The 23,477-nt window shown below is 37.9% G+C and overlaps 1 protein-coding gene and 1 pseudogene across 3 annotated transcripts in view; one reads left to right on the forward strand and one right to left on the reverse strand.

Annotated features, from left to right (window-relative positions):
- The window catches only part of LOC118152909 (uncharacterized), a 160,493-nt gene extending 137,240 nt beyond the window's left edge, over positions 1-23,253 (reverse strand). For 2 of the 3 annotated variants that reach the window (XM_078370727.1, XM_078370725.1), the window contains exons 1-2: positions 23,140-23,253; positions 22,168-22,363 (exon numbers count right to left, since the gene is read on the reverse strand). The gene's annotated coding sequence lies outside the window, so the exon portion shown is untranslated. Of the gene's footprint in view, positions 1-22,167; positions 22,821-23,139 lie in introns of those variants that run through there. The other variant, XM_078370726.1, reaches the window with a different exon arrangement.
- Positions 5,606-6,914, forward strand: LOC100388534 (isocitrate dehydrogenase [NADP] cytoplasmic pseudogene; annotated as a pseudogene).
- Positions 23,254-23,477: the final 224 nt, after the last annotated feature.

The raw sequence follows: 23,477 nt of genomic DNA on the forward strand, positions 1-23,477 counted from the left end.
CAATAAAAAATGATAAAGGGGAAATCACCACAGGTTCCACAGAAATTCAAACCATCATCAGAGAATATTACAAACAACTCGATGCACATAAACTAGTAAACCTGGAACAAATGAATAAATTCCTGGACTCCTGTGTCCTCCCAAGCCTAAACCAGAAGGAAGCTGAAACTATGAATAGACCAATAACAAGGTCTGAAGTCAAGGCAGCAATTAAGAGCCTACCACACAAAAAAAAGCCCAGGTCCAGATGGGTTTACAGCCGTATTCTACCAGACACACAAAGAGGAGCGGTACCATTCCTTCTGAAACTATTCCAAATAATCCAAAAAGAGGGAATCCTTCCCAAATCATTTTATGAGACCAATATCATCCTTATACCAAAACCCGGCAGAGACTCAACAAGAAAAGAAAACTTCAGGCCAATATCCATGATGAACATAGATGCAAAAATCTTCAATAAAATATTGACAAGCCGATTGCAACAGCAAATCAAAAAACTTATCCATCATGATCAAGTAGGATTCATCCTGGGGATGCAAGCCTGGTTCAACATACGCAAGTCTATAAACGTAATTCACCACATAAACAGAACCAAAAACAAAAACCACATGATTATCTCAATTGACGCAGAGAAGGCATTTGACAAAATTCAACAGCCCTTTATGCTAAAAACCCTCAATAAACTCAGTATCGATGGAACGATATCCAGAATTTACAAAGAACTGAGACGGATTTACAGGAGAAAAACAAACAAGCCCATTCAAAATTGGGCAAAGGATATGAACAGACACTTTATCAAAGAAGACATATATGAGGCTAACAATCACATGAAAAAATGCTCATCATCACTGGTCGTCACAGAGATGCAAATCAAAACCACATTGAGATACCATCTCATGCCTGTTAGAATGGCGATAATTAAAAAATCTGGAGACAACAGATGCTGGAGAGGATGTGGAGAAAAAGAAACACTTTTACACTGTTGGTGTGAGTGTAAATTAGTTCAACCACTGTGGAAGACAGTGTGGAGATTCCTCAAGGCCTTAGAAATAGAAATTCCATTTGACCCAGCAATCCCATTACTGGGTATATATCCAAAGGACTATAAATCGTTCTACTATAAGGACACATGCACACGAATGTTTATTGCAGCACTGTTCACAATAGCAAAGACCTGGAACCAACCCAGATGCCCATCGATGATAGACTGGATTAGGAAAATGTGGCACATATACGCCATGGAATATTATGCAGCAATCAGAAATGATGAGTTTGTGTCATTTGTAGGGACATGGATGAATCTGGAGAACGTCATTCTCAGCAAACTGACACAAGAACAGAAAATGAAATACCGCATATTCTCACTCATAGGCGAGTGATGAAAAATGAGAACACATGGACACAGAGAGGGGAGTACTAAACACTGGGGTCTATTGGGGGGAAAGGGGAGGGCCAGCGTTGCGGGGGAACTGGGGAGGGATAGCCTGGGGAGAAATGCTGAATGTGGGTGAAGGGGAGAAAGGAAGCAAATCACACTGCCATGTGTGTACCTATGCAACTGTCTTGCATGTTCTGCACATGTACCCGAAAACCTAAAATGCAATAAAAATTTTTTTTTAAATGCAAGTTAAGGAGTTTTTTCATCACCACATGATGAGGACTAAGTCACTCAGCCTATTTTGAGACCTACTACAGTGTTTACTTGATCCCACCCTTGCACTTCTCTTGGTTAGTAATGCTACCAGGATTCTACAAGGAGAGACATCTGGGTTGAAAGAGGTTGGGTTTTTGAATGTCAACAGCATAAACCATGAAGGAATTGGTGCCTAAAGTTTATGTCATAAATGACAGACTCGGAAGAGTAGGTAAGGAAACAAGATACCCTATCCCCAGTCTGATCTGGAGAAAAGCAGAAGAGCTCAATGGGTTCCTGACAAAAGCTTCTGTGTCCTGCTCCTGACCAAGTCTCAGTGGCACATGACAGAACCTCCACATGTAGTTTTAGTATCTAAGAACACAAAGGACCGAGAAGAGGGAAGTAAGAGCAAATATGCTATTCACTTCCTTCCCTTGTTTCCCAGAACTCTAACAGCTAGATTTATACTTCTCAAGAAAGAGTTTTGAAGATTTGTTGTTGGGAATCTGATCAGCCCAAGAAAAAGATCTTAAGATACTATCCCAAAATCCCTGATGAAAGGGCGGCCCTGCCAGATCTCCCTACAGTAAAGTTCACCGTGGACATGCCCTCCCTACCTACGTGCATACAGCTTCCAGTCAGCTACACACATCCCTCCTTTAAATGCAAGGAGACAGCCAAAAATCACCAAACATCTGAGGGGTGTGTGTGTGTGTGTGTGTGTCTGTGTGTGTGTCTGTGTGTGTGTGTGTGTGTCTGTGTGTTTTGGGAGGGGGCTTCAAGAGAGGCAGCAGGGAGTATGCTATTACAATTGAGGGTGGCAGAAACACAGGATACTAGTTAATCAAATTAACACATTTCTTATTAAAGATCCAATGACTGCTACGTTCTTCAACAGGGTCAGCAATTACAGCCCATGGACCAAATCCAGCTTACCATCTATTTTTGTAAATAAAATGTTGTTGGAATACCACCATGCCTATCATTTATATATTGTCTATGGCTGCTTTTACACTACTATTGCAAAGTTGAATAGTTGAAAGAGAGACCGCTTGGCCTACAAAGCCTAATACTATCTACTAGTTGGCCCTTTACAGAAAAAATCTGCAGACCTATCCTCTACTTGATAGATTATTTAAATAAAGTCTTTAGTTAATTATTCAATATTTTTTAATGTGAGCTATATGAAGCAAAACACAAAGATGATCGAGGTGTGGATCCCATTCTCAAGCAACTTATTTAGTAAGAGATAACATTTATATTAACAATTATACTAGAGAATACCTCATGTAATGTACTATGTGGAGTACAGAAAATATGCTATGGTTGTGGGAAGAAAGGCAAATATTTATATAACACAAGGATTCAGAGAAGATTACTAAAGAAGATGACATTTAAATTGGAACTTAAAGATTAGGTATATCTTTGAAATCTATACCTTCTCTTACACCCTTTGAAGTGCTTCATATTTACTTGAAGCTACAGACTTTTCAACTCAGATATTTAAAAAATAATAATCTTGTTCTGTTATAATGTTACCTTTTATACAAGCTATTTGTGTTATAATTTTATTTAACTTCATTCCCGTTCAATTCTTATTATCAAGGACCTTGAAAAATTTGTCTAAGGAAAGTAACAATGAATTCATATAATGTTCTCTTCTATACTTTGATTTAGGTAGGAGCCATCTATTCTAAAATATTCTATGGCAGGGAAGTAAGAAATGATTAGGTCAATGTAATTACAGCCAAGCTATCCAACTAATCACAAAGTACCTGTAGCTACCTGTCATTAATCTAATTTCACAAAACCCTTCGATCATTATCGCTGGTGTGAAAGAACTTTTTTTTTATAGAACACCATAGTTCTATAGCAACAGAAGACTAAAATGTTATTTTCAATCATACCAAGTTTTTAAATTGTTTTAGAAGTAGAGATGAATATTTCTTCTGAGTTCCCTATACATGAGTAAGCTGAGACTGTTCACCCAAATCTGTCTGGGTTGGTGGTTTTCTACTTTCCTTTAAAACATAGCAGCCAGCGACTTCAAACTTTACATTACAGGGCCAATCTCCCTGTGGGAGGGGTAGTGGTAAGTGGAGCCCCATATCTTATCTCAACATTCCCCTTTGAATGTACTGGTTACCTCCTTGCTGGTATCAAGCACTGACCACAATTGATAACCAAAGCACAGAAGAAGAAGAAAAAGCCTGGAATATTCACCAAGGCTTTCCTAAAGAATCTTTGATAATGAGGAAATAAACACAGAATATCACACAGAACTACATAATCACATCTCACCAGTACTCTCGGGAACTGTGCCATCCTCACATACTTCTGGAGAGAAGGGGTCGCTGTTCCCACATTTAATTTCTTCAGCTTTTTCCTACACCAATTTTTTTCCTCCACACTTCTAAGAGATACAGTCATTTCACCATGAAGGAATTTCCTTACTATTGTGTCTAAGATGGATATAAATTGATGGTTTTTTAAATTAAAATATAATTTCAAATTATTTGAATATACAATATATCAATATTTGCCACTTTTACAGTGATATGATCCTGGAAAAGACACTTATTAAGCAAGCTCAAAAAGTTAGTTGTAATCTCAGAAACAAGATAATAATTAGGTGTTCATTGCCTGTCAAAGAATTAGTATTAAATCAATCACATATATGACTAACTGCCTGTGATTAAGGGACAGGGCTGATGCAAGATATTGCCTGCCCCATTTTCTATCTTCATTGCATGATTGAGCTTCTGAGACCAGCCTTTTCTTTCTTAATGTTTACTAATGGAATTCCAGTACTTTGCCTTGAAACTATAGGTCATTTGAATTCCTAATAAAAATAATTCAAACAATAAGAAAATATAAGTCCTTCTCCACTAGGTGCAGAAACGCAGATTTTGTTTTGTGACACAAAATTCAACAGAGAAATTTGATTACTAACTAATACATCTTGTAAAACACATGGGCTTCAAAGATAATTGCTATGCCCTCTAAAAGTAACCTCTAACATCTAAACAATCTGTTGTAATTGATTGCCTTGAAAAGTTGTTTTTCTAGTTAATATTTGTACACACTCTTCCCTATTTACCCAGGACCTCCCCAGTTCTAGCACTGAAAGTCCCACAACCCAGGAAAGCCCTTACTCCTACATAAGCTCAGAGGGTTGGTCACCCTGACCCCCTTGTGTTCTAGAAGGTACAAATGCATGTGAATTTTCTATGTAAGGTCAGAAGATAATTATTGGTACTTAGCTCTTTTCCCTTAAGCAGAAAAGTGCTAAAAAACCCACAACTGCAAAATTCCTTGCTTAAAAGAATTTTGAGTTGATCCTCAACTTGCTTAAAAGAGGTTGAGGATCAGTGCCTCACTTAAATTAAAATTTATAGTTACAGTAAACAACTGTAAACTATAAACTTTAATAATAATTTTAAATAAGTCAACATGCTCTGAATCCCATAAAATAGACATATATTTCTGTGCTTGTTAAGTACTCAAAAAGAAACATGTTAAATAAGCCTATTTAGGTAATTAAATATATTTATGATTAATTTCAAGCTGACAATTAACAATAATTTACGTGTTCTCTTAGAATTTAGAGAATCTTTGAGTAGAATGATTTAATGAGCTCAGCACTATTTAAAAACTGCCCTAACTAAAATGAACCTTGCAGTGCTGGAGTAGAATTACTGATATCAGTATGAACTCATGTTTAGCTTAATATAAAAACACATGGGGGGTTTCAGTAGAGGCTGCATCAGAATCCAAGGCAGTGAGAGTCCAGTTTGGCATTGCCAACCTGTGCGCATGACTCTGAGCGTGTGAGCGATGACTGTGGTGCCCCAACTCCTCGCCAGCATATCATCCAGCAGGAGACAAACTACATGCAGTTGAGTCTGCAAGACTGGGAGGAATGGGGGATAAAAAATTTCTTCATTGTCAAGGTTTATTGAAGTCAAAATGTCCAAAAATATCAGTGGTGGTTCTGTGGCAGAGATGCAAGGAGATGAAATGATATGAATCACTTGGGAATTGATTAAGGAGAAATTTTTTCTTATGTGGAATTCGATATACATAGCTATGATTTAGGCATAGAGAATCATGATGCCACCAATGACCAAGGATGCTGCAGATGCCATAAGGAAGTATAACGTTGGTGTCAGGTAGGCCACTATCACCCCTGATGAGAAGAAGGTTGAGGAGTTCAAGTTGGAACAAATGTGGAAATCACCAAATGGCACCATACAAAATATTCTTGGTGGCACCATCTTCAGAGAAGCCATTATCTGCAAAATTATTCCCTGGCTTGTGAGCGGATGGGTAAAACTCATCATCATAGGGGTCATGCTTATGGGAATCAATACTGAGCAACTGATTCTGTTGTTCCTGGGCCTGGAAATGTAGAGATAACCCACACACCAAGTGACAGAACCCAAAAGGTGACACACCTGATACATAACTTTGAAGAGGGTGGTGGTGTTGCCATGGGGATGTATAATTAAGATAAGTCAATTGAAGATTTTGCACAGTTCCTTCCAAATGGCTCTTCCTAAGGGTTGGCCTTTGTATCTGAGCACCAAAAATACTATTCTAAGAAATATGATGGGTGTTTGAAAGACATCTTTCAGGAGATATATGAAAAGCAGTACAAGTCCCAGTTTGAACCCCAAAAGATCTAGTATGAGCATAGGCTCATCCATGACATAATGGCTCAAGTTATGAAATCAGAGGGAGGCTTCTGGGCCTGCAAAAAACATCATGGTGATGTGCAGTTGGACTCTGTGGCCCAAGGGTATGTTTCTCTCAGCATGATGACCAGCGTACTGGTTTGTCCAGATGCCAAGACAGAAGCAGAGGCTTCCCATGCAACAGTAACCCATCACTACCACATGTACCAGAAAGAAATGGAGATGGCCACCAATCTTATCTCTTCCATTTTTCACCCAGACCACAGGATTAGCACACAGAACAAAGCTTGGTAACAAGAAAGAGCTTGACTTCTTTGCAAATGCTTTGGAAGAAGTCTGTATTGAGACACCTGAGGTTGGCTTCATGACCAAGGACTTGGCTGCTTGCATTAAAGGTTTACTCAATGTGCAACATTCTGACTACTTGAATACATTTAAGTTCATGAAAAAACTTGGAGAAAACTTGAAGATCAAACTAGCTCAGGGCAAACTTTGAGTTCATACCTGGGCTGAGGAGGATAAGTGTCTTCTGGTAACTAGGTCTACGGGCTTACATTTTTCTGTATCACACTCAAGGATAAAGGCAAAATAAATTTCGTAATTTGTTTAGAAGCCATAGTTTATCTTTTCTATAAGTTCACAGCCTTTTCCTTATATATACAGTTTTATTCACACCTTTGTGAACATGGCAAGGGACACTTTTTTCATATATATATATGTATTTATATGTATAAATATATATAAATTTTTTATTGCATTTTAGGTTTTGGGGTACATGTGCAGAACATGCAAAATACTTGCATAGATACACACGTGGCAGTGTGATTTGCTGCCTTCCTCCCCTTCACCCACATCTGGCATTTCTCCCCATGCTATCCCTCCCCAGCTCCCCCCGACAGCTGTTCCTCCCTTATTCTCCCCAATAGACCCCAGTGTGTAGTGCTCGCCTCCCTGTGTCCATGTGTTCTCATTGTTCAAAACCCGCCTATGAGTGAGAACATGCGGTATTTCATTTTCTGTTTCTGTGTCAGTTTACTGAGAATGATGTTCTCCAGATTAATCTATGTCACTACAAAGGACATGAACTCCTCGTTTTTTATTGCTGCATAATATTCCATGGTGTATATGTGCCACATTTTCCCAGTCCAGTCTATCATCTGTGGGTATTTGGATTGGTTCCAGGTGTTTACTATTGTAAACAGTGCTGCAATAAACATTCATGTGCATGTGTCCTTATAGTAGAACAATTTATACTCCTTTGGATATATAACCAATAATGAGATTGCTGGGTAAAATGGAACTTCTATTTCTAGGTCCTTGAGGAATCACCACACTGTCTTCCACAATGGTTGAACTAATTTACACTCCCACCAGCAGTGTAAAAGTGTTCCTATTTCTCCACATCCTCTCCAGAATCTGTCTCCAGATTTTTTTTATTGCATTTTAGGTTTTGGGGTACATGTGCAGAACTTGCAAGACAGTTGCACAGGTACACATGTGACAGTGTGTTTTGCTGCCTTCCTCCCCTTCACCCATATCTGGCATTTCTCCCCATGTGGTCCCTCCCCAGCTCCCCCCACCACTGTCCCTCCCCTATTCCCCCAATAGACCCCAGTTTGTAGTGCTCCCCTCCCTGTGTCCATGTGTTCTCATTGTTCAACACCCGCCTATGAGTGAGAACATGCGGTATTTCATTTTCTGTTCTTGTGTCATGTTGTATATGTGCCACATTTTCCCAGTCTAGTCTATCATTGATGGGCATTTGGGTTGCTTCCAGGTCTTTGCTATTGTGAACAGTGCTGCAATAAACATTTGTGTGCATGTGTCCTTATAGTAGAACGATTTATAGTCCTTTGGATATATACCCAGTAAGGGGATTGCTGGGTCAAATGGAATTGCTATTTCTAGGTGCTTGAGGAATTGCCACACTGTCTTCCACAATGGTTGAACTAATTTACATTCCCACCAGCAGTGTAAAAGTGTTCCTATTTCTCCACATCCTCTCCAGAATCTGTTGTCTCCAGATTTCTAATAATCGTCATTCTAACTGGCGTGAGATGCTATCTCAATGTAGTTTTGATTTGCATTTCTCTAATGACCAGTGATGATGAGCATTTTTTCATATGTTTGCTGGCCTCTTTTGTAAAGTGTCTGTTCATATCCTTTGCCCATTTTTGAATGGGCTTGTTTGTTTTTTTCTTGTAAATCTGTTTGAGTTCTTTATAAATTCTGGATATCAGCCCTTTGTCAGATGGGTAAACTGCAAAAAGTTTTTCCCATTCTGTTGGTTGCTGATTCACTCTAATAACTGTTTCTTTTGCCATGCAGAAGCTGTGGAGTTTGATTAGGTCCCATTTGTCTATTTTGGATTTTGTTGCCAATGCTTTTGGTGTGCTGTTCATGAAGTCCTTGCCTACTCCTATGTCCTGAATGGTTTTGCCTAGATTTTCTTCTAGGGTTTTTATGGTGCCAGGTCTTATGTTTAAGTCTTTAATCCATCTGGAGTTAATTTAAGTGTAAGGTGTCAGGAAGGGGTCCAGTTTCTGCTTTCTGCACATGGCTAGCCAGTTTCCCCAACATCATTTATTAAACAGGAAATCATTCCCCTTTGCTTGTTTTTGTCAGGTTTATCCAAGATTTTATGGTTGTAGATATGTTGTGTTGCCTCTGATGCCTCTGTTCTATTGCATTGGTCTATATCTCTGTTTTGGTACCAGTACTATGCTGTTTTGATTACTGTAGCCTTGTAGTACAGTTTGAAGTCCAGTAGTGTGATGTCTCTCGCTGTGTTCTTATTGCTTAGAATTGACTTGGCTATGCAGCCTGTCTTTTGGTTCCATATGAAGTTTAAGTTGGTTTTTTCCAGTTCTGTGAAGAAAGTCAATGGTAGCTTGATGGGGATAGGGTTGATTCTGTAAATTACTTTGGGCAATATGGCCATTTTCATGATATTGATTCTTCGTAACCATGGACATGGAATGTTTCTCCATCTGTTTGTGCCCTCTCTTATTTTATTGAGCAGTGGTTTGTAGTTCTCCTTGAAGAGATCCCTTACGTCCCTTGTTAGTTGTATTCCTAGGTATTTTATTCTTTTTGTAGCAATTGTGAATGGCAGTTCGTTCTTGATTTTGCTCTCTTTAAGTCTCTTATTGGTGTATAGGAATGCTTGTAATTTTTGCACATTGATTTTATAGCCTGAGACTTTGCTAAAGTTGCTTATCAGTTTCAAAAGTTTTGGGGCTGAGATGATGGGGTCTTCTAGATATACTATCATGTCATCTGCAAATAGAGACAATTTGGCTTCCTCCTTTCCTATTTGAATATCCTTTATTTCTTTTTCTTGCCTGATTGCTCTGGCTAGAACTTTCAGTACTATATTGAATAGAAGTCGTGAGAGAGGGCATCCTTGTCTAGTGCCAGATTTCAAAGGGAATGCTTCCAGTTTTTGCCCATTAACTATGATATTGGCTGTTGATTTGTTGTAAATACCTTTTATTATTTTGAGATACATTCCACCAATACCGAGTTTATTGAGGGTTTTTAGAAAAAAGGGCTGTTGAATTTTATCAAAGGCCTTCTCTGCGTCAATTGAGATGATATGTAGTTTTTGTTTTTGGTTCTGTTTATGTGGTGAATTACATTTATAGACTTGCGTATGTTGAACCAGCCTTGCATCCCCAGGATGAATCCTACTTCATCATGGTGGACAAGCTTTTTGATGTGCTGTTACAATTGGTTTGCCAGTATTTTATTGAAGATTTTTGCGTCTATGTTCATCATGGATATTGGCCTGAAGTTTTCTTTTCTTGTTGAGTCTCTGCCGGGTTTTATATCAGGATGATGTTGGTCTCATAAAATGATTTGGGAAGAATTCACTCTTTTTGAATTACTTGGAATAGTTTCAGAAGGAATGGTACCAGCTCCTCTTTGTGTGTGTGGTAGAATTCGGCTGTGAACCTGTCTGGACCTATGCTTTTTTTGTGTGGTAGGCTCTTAAATGCTACCTGAACTTCAGACCTTGTTATTGATCTATTCATAGTTTTGGCTTCCCCCTGGTTTAGGCTTGGGAGGACACAGGAGTCCAGGAATTTATCCATTTCTTCCAGGTTTACTAGTTTATGTGCATAGAGTTGTTTGTAATATTCTCTGATGATGGTTTGAATTTCTGTGGAATCTGTGGTAATTTCCCCTTTATCGTTTTTAATTGCATCTATTTGGTTATTCTCTCTTTTCTTTTTTATCAGTCCAGCTAGTGGTCTATTTTGTTGATCTTTTCAAAAAACCAGCTCTTGGATTTATGGATTTTTTCAAGGGTTTTTTGTGTCTCTATCTCCTTCAGTTCTGCTCTGATCTTAGCTATTTCTTGTCTTCTGCTAGGTTTTGATTTTTTTTTGATCTTGCTCCTGTAGCTCTTTCAAATTTGATGATAGGTGTCAAGTTTCCATCTCTCTCGACTCTTCTCATGTGGTCACTTATTGTTATATATTTTCCTCTAGAGAGTGCTTTAAAGTGTCCCAGAGATTCTGGTACGTTGTGTCTTCATTCTCATTGGTTTCGAAGAACTTCTTTATTTCTGCCTTCATTTCATTGTTTATCCAGTCAACATTCAAGAGCCAGCTGTTCAGTTTCCATGACGCTGTGCGGTTCTGAGTTAGTTTCTGAATTCCGAGTTCTAACTTGATTGCACTGTGGTCTGAGAGACTGTTTGTTATGATATCAGTTGTTTTGCATTTGCTGAGGAGTAATTTAATTATGTGGTCAATTTTAGAGTTGGTTTGATGTGCTTCTGAGAAGAATGTATATTCTGTGGATTTGGGGTGGAGAGTTCTGTAAATGTCTATCAGGTTTGCTTATTCCAGCATGAGTTCAAGTCCTGGATATCCTTGTTAATTTTCTGTCTGGTTGATCTGCCTTATATTGCCAGTGGAGTGTTAAAGTCTCACACTATTATTGTGTGGGAGTCTAAGTCTCTTTGTCAGTCATTAAGAACTTGCCTTATATATCTGGGTGCTCCTGTATTGGGTCCATATATATTTAGGATTGTTAGCTCTTCTTGTTGTATCGATCCTTTTACCATTATGTAATGACCTTCTTTGTCTCTTTTGATCTTTGTTGCTTTAAAGTCTATTTTATCAGAGACGAGAATTGCAACTTTTGCTTTTTTTTGCTCTCCATTTGCTTGGTAAATCTTCCTCCATCCCTTTATTTTGAGCCTTTGTGTAACCTTGCATGTGAGGTGGGCTTCCTGGATACAGCACACTAATGGGTTTTGGCCTTTTATCCAATTTTCCAGTCTGTGTCTTTTGATTGGTGCATTTAGTCCATTTACATTTAGGGTTAATATTTTTACGTGTGAATTTGATACTGCCATTTTGATGCTGGTTGGCTGTTTTGCCTGTTAGTTGATGCAGATTCTTCATTTTGTTGAGGCTCTTCCCCATTTGGTATGTTTTTGGAATGTCTGGTACTGGTTGATCCTTTCTATGTGTAGTGCCTCTTTCAGGAGCTCTCATAAAGCAGGCCTGGTTGTGACGAAATCTCTGAGTACTCGCTTGTTCACAAAGGATTTTATTTTTCCTTCACTTCTGAAGCTCAGTTTTGCTGGATATGAAATTCTGGGTTGAAAGTTCTTTTCTTTAAGGATGTTGAATATTGGCCCCCACTCTCCTCTGGCTTGTAGGATTTCTGCCGAGAGATCTGCTGTGAGTCCAATGGGCTTCCCTTTGTGGGTGACCCGACCTTTCTCTCTGGCTGCCCTTCACATTTTCTCCTTCATTTCAACCCTGGTGAATCTGACGATTATGTGCCTTGGGGTTGCTCTTCTTGCGGAATATCTTTGTGGTGTTCTCTGTATTTCCTGGACTTGAATATTGGCCTGCCTTGCTAGGTTGGGGAAATTTTCCTGGATAATATCCTGAAGAGTATTTTTCAGCTTGGATTCATTCTCTTCGTCACATTGAGGTACATCTATCAAATGTAGATTAGGTCTCTTCACATAGTCCCACATTTCTTGGGGACTTTGTTCATTCCTTTTTGTGCTTTTTTCTCTAATCTTGCCTTCTCATTTTATTTCATTTAGTTGATCTTCGACTTCTGATACTCTTTCTTCTGCTTGGTCAATTCAGCTGTTGAGACTTGTGCATGCTTGGCGAAGTTCTTGTGTTGTGTTTTTCGGCTCCATCAATTCACTCATATTCCTCTCTAAGTTGTCCATTCTTGTTAGCATTTCCTCTAATCTTTTTTCAAGGTTCTTAGTTTCTTTGCATTGAGTTAGAACGTGTTCTTTTAGCTCACGGAAGTTTCTCATTACCCACCTTCTGAAGTCTGATTCTGGCATTTCATCACACTCATTCTTCGTCCAGCTTTGTTCCCTTTCTGGTGAGGGGTTGTGATCTCTTGTAGGAAGTGAGGTGTTCTGGTTTCAGGTGTTTTCCTCCTTTTTGCGCTGGTTTCTTCCCATCTTTGTGGATTTATCCGCCTGTCATCTGAGTAGTTGCTGACTTTCTGATTACGTCTCTGAGTGGACATCCAGATTGTTGATGATGAAGTATTTCTGTTTCTTAGTTTTCCTTCTAACTGTCTAGCCCCTCTGCTATAGGACTGCTGAGGTCCACTCCAGGCCCTGCTTGCCTGGGGAACACCTGTAGCAGCTGCGGAACAGTGAGGTATGCTACCAGTTTCTTCTTCTGCTATCTTTGTTCCAGAATGATGCCTGCCAAATGTCAGTCTGATCAGTCCTTTGTGAGGTGACTCTTTAAATATACGGGAGTCAGGGAGCTGCTTGAGGAGACAGTCTGTACTTTATGGGAGCTCAAGTGCTGAGCTGTGAGCTCTGTTGTTCATTCAGGTACATTTAAGTCTGCTGCAGCAGAACTCATAAAGCCCCTTTTTTTCCTCAGGGGCTCTGTCTCACGGAGTTAGGGCTTTATTTATGAGTATCGTTGCACTGTCCTGCCCAGCAAGGAGGCAGTCTAATCACTGCCTGCTTGCAGAGGCTATTCTGAGCTGCTCTGGGCTCCACCCTGCTGCCTTCGGCTTCGCCCTGTTACCATGGGCTCTGCCCTGCTATTGTGGGCTCTGCCCTGTTCCCGTGGGCTCTGCCCTGCTGCCGTGTGTAATTCCCTGTAGTCCTGTTTATATGGGTGTTGTTAGAAGTGCCTCTGTAATGGCAGACTCCCTCTGTTATGGCAGCTTGCCTCAGCAATGGCAGGCTGTGTCAGCAATGACAGACTACCTCTGTAGGGGTGGAGTGCCTCGGTAATGGTGGTGCCCCTCCCCCACAAAACTGCACCATCCTGGGTTCAGCTGTGCTTGCTGTGAAACTCTCAACCCCGAGTGTTTCCAATTGCCATTTTGTTTGTTTTTGTGGGGGTGGGAACTGCTGAGCCTGATCACCTGGCTCCCTGCCTCAGAGCCCTTTTTTTTTTAAGTTGAACGGTTGACTCTCTCCCCGGTGTTCCAGTTGCCTGCTGAAAGGGCGCCAGGATCTTTGTGATATCCTGTGTGGCAACCCACTACACCGGCTGAAACAACGTCACTGCCCAGGACTCTCCTGGCCTGGCTTACTGTTTAAGTTCCATTTAATCAGATGAATGTGCTAATCTGCCTTCCCAAATCTCAAATTGCCAGTTTAACAGGGCCACCAGACCAGCGTATTTTGTACGGAGTGCCGCTGCTCTGCAGCGCCAGCCAAAACAGCTGTGTCGGCCCAAACAGCCACGCCAGCCCAAACAGCCATGCTGGTGGCCTGTGGGGCTCCTACACCTGGGAGTCTCCTGGTCTGTGGGCAATAAAGATCCGTCTGGAAATGCGGCATCCACTCACCCTCTGCGCTTTCACTGGGAGCTGCAATCCTGAGTTGCTCCTATAGGGCCATCTTCTCCTCTCTTCCCAGAGTGCTCATTATATATATATATATATATATTTATATTTATATTTATATTTATATTTATATATTTTTTTAAAGACAAGGTTTTACCATGTTGGTCAGGCTGGTCATGAACTCCCTACCTCAGGTGATCCTCCCACCTTGGCCTCCAAAGTGCTTGGATTACCAGCAAGGGACTTTTTTAAAATTTTATTTTATTTTCTAGTAGCAGCCTAGGAATTTGGTTAGTATTCATTTGTATTCACCATCACTTTTTCTCATGTTCTAATTATAAATGACCAAAATCAAGAATGCTCCAAAGAGTAAATGATAGCCACAGTATTGTTCCCTAAAATATGCATAAAGTAGAAATTCACTCCCTTCCCCTCCTGTCTATGACCTTGGGCACAGAAAGGTTCTGGTGTCATACATGTCCTGTTACATGGGGTAGAGCTATACATTAAACTTACACATGACTAGAACAGAGTATGAGTGCAACTCAAATATGTTGAATATACTATAGTCATTTTTGTAATGAGCTTGCTGAATGTTTCCAATAGGCTAAATATTGTTTAGGTCGCAGGAGAGATTGGAATCAGGAATAAATACTACCTGGAGGTGTAGTCCTATTTGTCTCCTTCTCTTCTTGTCCTGGTCTGAATATTATGCCACTCTAAATAGCATATTTCATCCAAGTGCAATAATGTAAGCTGGATCTGTTTTGGACTTCTGGCATATTTCATTTCTTTTATATAAATGTGATTTCTCAGAAGTTGATCTTAAACACTATTCTAATCAAGAAAAAAAATGGATAGATATAATAACAATTATAAATATGTGTACACAAATCTATATACATATGAGTGTTAGTGCCTATTTATATTTCCTAGTTCTGTCCTCAGAGAAGGCCTAGCAGCAAAGACACCCTAGTAATAATTAGCACACCCAATGCCTGATCTTCGACATAGCAGCCAACATGAAAACACTTCCAGTGGCCACAGCTGAAACAAATTGAACAACAAAATAAATAACGTAACATAGAACTAAAGCTCAAAATATATGTATAAGATTCCACTAAATTTGTAATAAATAAAAAAGAGCAATAAAAGACAAGAAATAAAGAAAGGCAATAAAGACAAGCAAGTGGACACTGGCAAAAATATATATTTGGAAGAAGGAAAGCAGTTGGAAGGTTCTGGAAATTGATTAATCGAAATGGAGAAAAACATGAACAAAATTGCTTACAGAGGAACAATTTTTCTCATCAGATCTTGTGAATGGTCAGCCAGATTCAAAATAGGATAGAGTTGAGGCACAAGGCTGTAGCAGGGGCTTTGGTTAAAAGTCTGTATGTGAAACGTTGGTGTTCCCCCTTACCTTCTACATGCTAGCTATAAAATCCTGGGAGCCAGGTATCCTTCCTCAAGAGGGCACCTTCTCAAGGGAAATTGAGAGGCTCGGAAGTGAAGATGCTCTCCAAGACCACAGATTAAATCTTTGGAGGTAGTCAAAATATATGGCTCTATAAAACAAGGATGGAATGTTGATTCTCCCAGCTAAAAGGAATATCCAAAGCAAAAAAAATTGGAAGATGCAAATTGTCAGAGAAATAATACTAGGGAAATTCTCAGAGATATCAAAGTCACTAGATTGAAAATTCCTACTGAGTCTCCAAAATACTGACTAAAAAAAAAACAAGTTAAAAAGAAAGACCTGTGGCACATTATTAGAAATCTTGCAATGCCAAATTTGAATACAACAAATGAGAAAATATAGGTTACTTAACAAAGAATGATAATAACTTGGGGTTTCCCATCAGTAACCCTGGATGTTGCTAGAGGACAGACATGCAGAACCTTCAAAAATATGAGAGAAAATGATTTTCGACAATTAATATTTTACCCTGAAAAATTATCAGTCAAATTTAAGATGAAATAAACACATATTTGCAAATGCACAGATTTAAATAAATTATCCTTAGATGAATTTAAGAATTTCTGAGGATTTTACTTAACAGTATACTTCAAGAAAATAATAGAGCTAATCATAAAGAGAAAGGTAAGAAAACTTGAAATGATTCAACCTAACAAAATGGCTAAGGGAAATCCCCAAATAGAAGCTGAACAACAGGTCTGGAGAACAATCAGGCCAACAATTAAGAGCAAAAGAAAACATGACTCCCAGGCCTTCAGGGAAAAAAGGAGAGGAAGTTAAACAGTATACAAAATGTAGAAAATTTAGAAAATGTTAAAGGTACATGGATCGAAATTGGACAAAATAAGAAGAAACACTTAGAAACACTAGGAAAAAAAACTAGGAAAACTTTTAACTTTTAAATTTTAAAAGTATTCAAGAAAATATTGATTTTTGATAACTTAAAGTAGATATATCCTAAAGTAGATATACATATATACCTACTTTAAGTGATATATATGTATATATATGGAAGGCTAGGGGAGGGGAGGAAGGTCTCTCTAAACAGATAAATCTTTACCAATCAAAACAAGAAGTCAACAAGTGATCTCTCTCAATTTGAAAAATAAGGATATAATAGCATAGGCATATCCTTGAAATAAGAATAAAACCACTGGAAATAAAGCAAATAAAAGAGTTAAAAATTATTGCTCCTTCTTAGAGGTGGCAATGGACAATGGATTGCTGGCTTTCCTTACATGTTCTATGACTAAATAATGTTTTTAATATGTATAATTTTATGTTTATATTTAAAAGTAAAATATTAGATACTTTACATTTTAAAAATCAGAGAAATAATACTGGAGAAGTACCCAGAATAAGGGGTAGAAGTGTTCAACTCATGGCCCAATTATATCATTTTGACTTATTAAAGATTAAAGAAAAGATTCAGAGAAAAAAAGAGCCTTGCATTAATTCCAGTTTATTTTCTTGCCTGTATTTTCTTTTCTTTGTATTTTATTCAATAGATATTTTTCTTGAGCATCTAGCAGTGCCAGGTATCATTCAAGGAACTGGGGGATATCAGTAACTGAAGACCAAAATCATTGCTCCACAAAGCTCATTCCCAGCTGGGGGAACAGAAAATTTAGTGACAAAATATAGAGGATATTATGGCATGATCAGTTCTTAGGGGTAAAAAGCACAGCAGTTAAACCTAGTCATTTCACAGAAAATTCTGAGTGAATTCAGCATTTTTAATAGTTTCCTGCTTTCTGTCAACCTGCTAATATTTCCTAAACCTTAGATTACAGCTATTTTCAAAGGTATGTAAAAGTTGAAAGAATAAGCCAATAATCACCCATATACCCTTCACCTAAATTAATCAACTCTTAACAATTTGCTATATTTTCTTCCTCTAATTCTCAGTGAGATAGATAGTAGATAGACCATTTTATAGACTGATAGATAGCTGATAGATCGATAGACCATTTTACAGTATTTAACTTTTACTCTGCTGCTTCAAAATAAATTATAAGCATCATTATTTACCTCTACTTCACCATGCATCTCCTAAAAATAAGAGTATTTGCCCCAAAACTACAGGCCAATGTCCCCAATGAACATAGACACAAAAATCCTCAACAAAATACTGGTAAACAGAATTTAACAGCACATCAAAAACATTAATTCACCACAATCATGTAGACTTCTTACCTGGGATGCAAGGTTGTCTCAATATATGCAAGCCAATCAATTCGATACAAACAAATAGAAAAATATTCCATGCTCATGGACAAGAAGGATCGATAGTGTTAAAATGGTCATACAGCCTGAAGCAATCTACAAATTCAATGCTATTCCTATTAAACTGCCAACATTATTTTTCACAGAACTAGAAAAACTGATTCTCACATGAATATAAAATCTAAATAAAGCATGAATAGCTAAAGCAATTCAAAGTAAAAAGCATAAAGCTGGAGGCATCACAATAACTGGCTTCAAACTATACTATAAGTCTACAATAACCAAAACAGCATGGTACTGGTATAAAAGCAGGCACATAGATCAGTGAAACAGGACAGAGAATCCAGAAATAAAGCCACACACCTACTGCCATCTGATCTTCAACAAAGTCAACAAAAATAAGTAATGGGGAAAGGACTCCCTATTCAACAAATGGTTCTGGAATAGCTGGTTAGCCATATACAGAAGAAAAAAAAACTGGACCCCATCCTTTCACCATACACAAAAATTAACTCAAGATAAATTAAAGGTTTAAATGCAAGACCTCAAACTATAAGATTCTAGAAAAAAGAAAATTAAGAAACACCACCTGGACATCATCCTTGGAAAAGAATTTATGAGTCAGTAATCAAAAGCAACAAAAACAAAAATTGACAAGTGGAACCTAATTCAACTAAAGGATTTCTTTATAGCAAAAAAAGCTATTAACAGAATAAACAGACAACCTATGGAATGGGAGGAAATATTAGCAAACTATGTATCCAATGAAGATCTAATATCCAATTTATAAGGAACTTAAACAATTAAACAAGCACAAAACAGAAAAAAAAATTTTAATGAGCAAAAGACATGAACAAATGCTTCTCAAAAGAAGACATGCAAGTGCGCAACAAACTTAAAAAAGATGCTGCACACCAGTAATCATCAGATAAATGCAAATCAAACCCACAATGAGATACCATCTCACACCAGTCAGAATGGCTATTATTAAAAAGTCAAAAAATAAGAAGTGGTCAAGATGGCTGACTACTTCCTTACATTATATACAAAAATTAGCTCAAAATAGATTAAACACTTAAATGTAAAAAAAAAAAAAAAAAAAAAAAAAAAACACTGGGCGATAATCTAGGAAATATCATTCGGACATAGGACCTGGTAAAGATGTCATGACAAAGATGCCAAAAGCAACTGCAACAAAACCAAAACAATTGATAAGTGGGACCTAATTAAACTAAAGAGCTTCTGCACAGCAAAAGAAACTATCAACAGAGGAAACAGACAACCTACAGAATGGGAGAAAATATCTACGAACAATGCACTATCCAGAATCTATAATGAACTTAAATCAACAAGCAAAAAATGAACAATCCCATTTAAAACGTGAGTAAAGAAAATGAATAGATGTTTTTGAAAAGAAGACATACATGCAACCAACAAGCATGTGAAAAAATGCTCAACATCACTAATCATTAGAGAAATGCAAATCAAAACCACAGTGAGATACTATCTCACATCAGCCAGGCCATTCTTAAAAAGTCAAAAAATAACCCATGTTGGTGAGATTGCAGAGAAAACGGTGTGCTTATACACTGCTGGTGGGACTGTGAATTATTTCAACCATTGTGGAAATCAGTTGGGCAATTTCTCATAGAACTCAAAGCTGAATTACCACTCAACCTAGCAATCTTATTAGTGAATCTAGAGCCATAGTAAGTCATTCTACTATAAAGACACATGCACATGTATGTTTATTATAGTACTATTCACAATAGCAAAGACATAGAATCAACCTAAATGACCATCAATGGTGGACTGGATAAAGAAAATTTGATACATATACAGCATGGAACACTGCACAGCTATAGAGAAAGAATGAAATCATGTCTTTTGCAGCAACATTGGGGTGGGAGGCCACTATCCTAAGTAAACTAACATAGAAACAGAAAACCAAATACCACATGTCCTCACTTATAAGTAGGAGCTAAATATTGTATACATGTGAGAAGGGAACAGCAGACACCAGGGTCTATCTTAGGGTAGAGGGAGTGAGGAGAGTGAGGACTGAAAACCTACCTATCAGGTACTAAGCTTATTAACTGGGTGGGGATGCAATCTGTGCACAAAACCCCCATAACACATAATTTACCTATATAACAAACTTGCACATGTACCCCTGAACTAAAAGTAAAAACAAAGAAAACAGTTGCTAGCAAGGACAGAAGTAAAGGGAATATTTATACACTATTGGTGGGGACATAAATCAGTTCAGCCATGGTTTGAAAATTTCTCAAAGAACTTAGAATGGCCATTTGACCCAGAAATCCCAGTACTGGGTATATATCCAAAAAAAAAAGTAAATCATTCTACCAAAAGGACATATGCACTCATATGATCATTACAGCACTATTCACAATAGCAAATAAAAGGTGCCCATCTATGGTGGATTCAATAAAGAAAATGTACATATATAACAGGGAATACTATAGTCATTAAAAAAAGAAGAATAAAATCATATCCTTTGCAAGAACATGGATGCAGCTAAAGGCCTTTATGTTAAGCAAATTAACACAAGAACAGAAAACCAAAACAGCAAGTTCTCACTTATAAGTGGGAGCTAAACAAAAAGATCAACGTAGTAGTCATGGACAAAAACATGGCAACAATAGAAACTAGGGACTGTTAGAATGGGGAGGTGGTGAGGGGGGCAAGAGTTGAAAAACTATCGTGTACTACACTCAGTACCAGGGCAATGGGATCATTCATATCCCAAACCTCAACATCATGCAATATGCCCAAGTAACAATACTATACCTGTACCCTCTGAATCTAAAATAAAAGTGGAAAAGAAAAAGTGTCATGGCTTAGCAGGGGCGAGCTCAATAGCTGATGACCTCTATAATGGAGTAGCAGAATATTAGGTCAATACTCTGCTTTTTGGAAGAATGTCCATGTACTACTAACAGAGGTTCCAGTGTTAGGGAGAATGGCATATTCATAATGATCAATTTCTTGGCTTTTTCCTGTTCCTTTTAGCAAAATCTATGAGAGAGAAATAAACTTAGACAACAACTATCAAGTCCCAGAACTGAAATTAGAGAACACAGCTTTAAATCTGTTCTCTGCCTGTGGGCTGCAATCAAAGTTGAATGAGAGAACCATTTTGAAGCCTCCAAATTACAACAGAAACCATTGTTTTCATACTTTGGACAAAAGCAGTAATAAGAGGTGTCTATAAAACTGCAGGCTTAACAGGATTTAAGATGGAAAGTGAATTTGCTGGCAATGGCTAGGTAGAGAGTATGGCTTCCCACTGAAGCCATTATTTCAAATGTCCTCAAGAGATCAACCTTGAAGTTGAATTAAAGCATTGGAGAGAACACCAAAGCCCAAACTTTTTTAAAAAATGAGACTTTTCAGGCTTTAGAATTATGTATCTATAGAAAATTCAGAGTAATATTATCCTTTTTGAAATGAATATACTATTACTGCAGCAGTCCAAGACTACAACCTTGAAAAATGTCCCTGACTCCTTGACTTCTATCTTAGAGAGGAAAAAAACCAGCTGCTCACTAGCATTGAATAGTCTACCCTAAGCAGTTGTATCAGAATTGCTACAGCGGAGGAAATTTGTTGTTGTTGGTTTTCTTCCTCCTAAGGAGGTCTAGCTGCTGTCCGCTAGACTAATGACACGTTAATTCAATCAGAAACATTCTTCTGGGTTACCCTACTGACCAACATAATGTTACCTCATTACCCTTGATACCTTTTGAGTCAAAAGATTTTAATGCTGGTCTTTGATACTTGTCAAGGAAAGAAAAACTTGTAAAATACATCTATGCCTTTTTCAAATAAATTACTTTCATTAGATAATCACACAGCTAGATTTCACGGATAGCTCTTACATGAAGGAGGTGACACTTGAGGGACAGGTAGCACTTAAATTAACTGCAGATGATTTCACACAGAATAAACAGCATATGCAAAAGGCTGTGAGAAGTCCTGGGGCCTGTCCATAGAAAGCTGGACTGGTTTCACTGAAGCTTCAGGCACAAATGAAGGGATATGTTGCATAGGGCCTTGAGTACAAAGTGAAGACATTTGAACTTTGTCCTGTAAGTAACAAGATTCTTAGAAAACAATGGATGATGTCTGAAAACACTGTTTTAGTAAGAGTTACATAGCAATGCCCAAAACTAAATCATGAAATCAGCTAGGACTCAAAAAACAGTGCAAGTTCAACTAAGGAGAGTGAATCAGCAAAATGGGATTAGCTGATGATTAAACCAGCAAGCCCCTTTAGTACTCACCAGCAGTCAGTGATGGAGTGGTTAAAATGGGATCGACTCTGCTTGTTTAGAAAAACTCTTCCATTTGTATTTCTATAGAATTAGACTAATAGCAATTTGAAGACTTAGGTCAAATATGATGGATTATCCTTGCCACTTGAGAACTTTTTAAACCTTGCCTTTTTCCTTTCCCTGGTTGTTTCATGGTAGATCATCACTGGAATGCATCAAGGAACATCAAGAGTCAGATCTGTGACTCATTCATGGAGATTAAAATCTGTTCAAATACATGATTATGTGACTATTTATTAATGTGTTGAAAAATGCCAAAATAAACACAGGCAGAGGTTCTTCTAGGCTTACTAAGCAACTTTGAATTTTTTTCATCAATTTGTATAATATACCCTCTACAAGCCTTAACAGAGACGGGTTGTCTACTCAGTCTCATTTACATCTATCAGATTGCATTACCTTACCTGATAATGTACTAGAATTTCCTCTGAATTTTAGACAATGTGATCATGAAATGTGGAACAATCTCAAGTGGTTTAGCAAACAACCTTCCACATCAGTGCAGTCATCTCAGCCTTTAAACCATCAATTCTGGATTGTAAATTTGATCTGCAAGTTTATGAATCTGAGTCAAAGACAAAGACCATTATGCCTTGCTTTGAAATGGGATTAGAAGCAAAAATGAACTCAAGTGTTTAAAAAAAAGTACTAAAAAATAATAAAACAAAAAATATATCATCAGTGCCTCTCTAAGAAACAGAATAAACTGTACTAATATGAATACAACAGCAATGTTACTATTTGCTAGAATTTCTCTCTTTCTTTCTCATTCTCTGTTTATCGTTTACCTTTCTTTGATTTGGTACACTACATCCTTTTAAATTATTTTTGCCCAAAGGCAAAGATCATTTTTGCTGGTATTTTTCTACCTCTAAAGGGAAAACAAGGGTGAGTGTCATTTGAAGATGGACAGTATCTTACTTGTTCTGTTGGAACTCCTGCACACTGCAGAGACTTGGTAAAAGCTTAAAAATAAGGAGGAAACTTTTCAGTAGTACCATCAAGATCAATGTCCATGGTTACGCTAAGAACAAGAATTTTAACTCCACAGTTCCAGCATTGTGTTCTCATAGATATAGAACTTTTCTGAACTCAGGCACTTAACCAACCTGGTCTAAGCTTATAAGAAGATGAGAATTCTGATTATCTTTTTTCCTCCTTTTTCCTACCCTAAAAGGAAAGCATAGCCCTCAAGAAGAAATTAACTGAACATTTTCTTTTTTAGCTGAAAGATTTATTTAACTAATAACATTGTCTTA

The sequence above is a fragment of the Callithrix jacchus genome, chromosome 4, assembly GCF_049354715.1.
Source record: "Callithrix jacchus isolate 240 chromosome 4, calJac240_pri, whole genome shotgun sequence".
Lineage (NCBI taxonomy): Eukaryota > Metazoa > Chordata > Mammalia > Primates > Cebidae > Callithrix > Callithrix jacchus.